Source organism: Apaloderma vittatum, unplaced genomic scaffold (genome assembly GCF_000703405.1).
Source record: "Apaloderma vittatum isolate BGI_N311 unplaced genomic scaffold, ASM70340v1 scaffold24900, whole genome shotgun sequence".
NCBI lineage: Eukaryota > Metazoa > Chordata > Aves > Trogoniformes > Trogonidae > Apaloderma > Apaloderma vittatum.
Window position 1 is genome coordinate 6304 of NW_009696607.1, and position 227 is coordinate 6530.

Here is a 227-nt window from a genome sequence, read left to right on the forward strand (position 1 = left end):
ACAACCCGGCCGGGCCCGGCCCTGCCGTAGGAGGGCAGAGAAAGGAGCCACGTACTGCCGGCCCCACCGAAGCGTCCGCGGCTCTTTCCCACGGGTGAGCATCCTGCCCGTGAAAACCCTCAGCATCCCTCGGGGCAGCGTGAAAAGCAGCAAACTGAAATAATTTAAGGGGTGGAAGGGAGGGGGGGGGAAAGCAGAGCGGCCGGACATTACGGCGCGGATCCCCG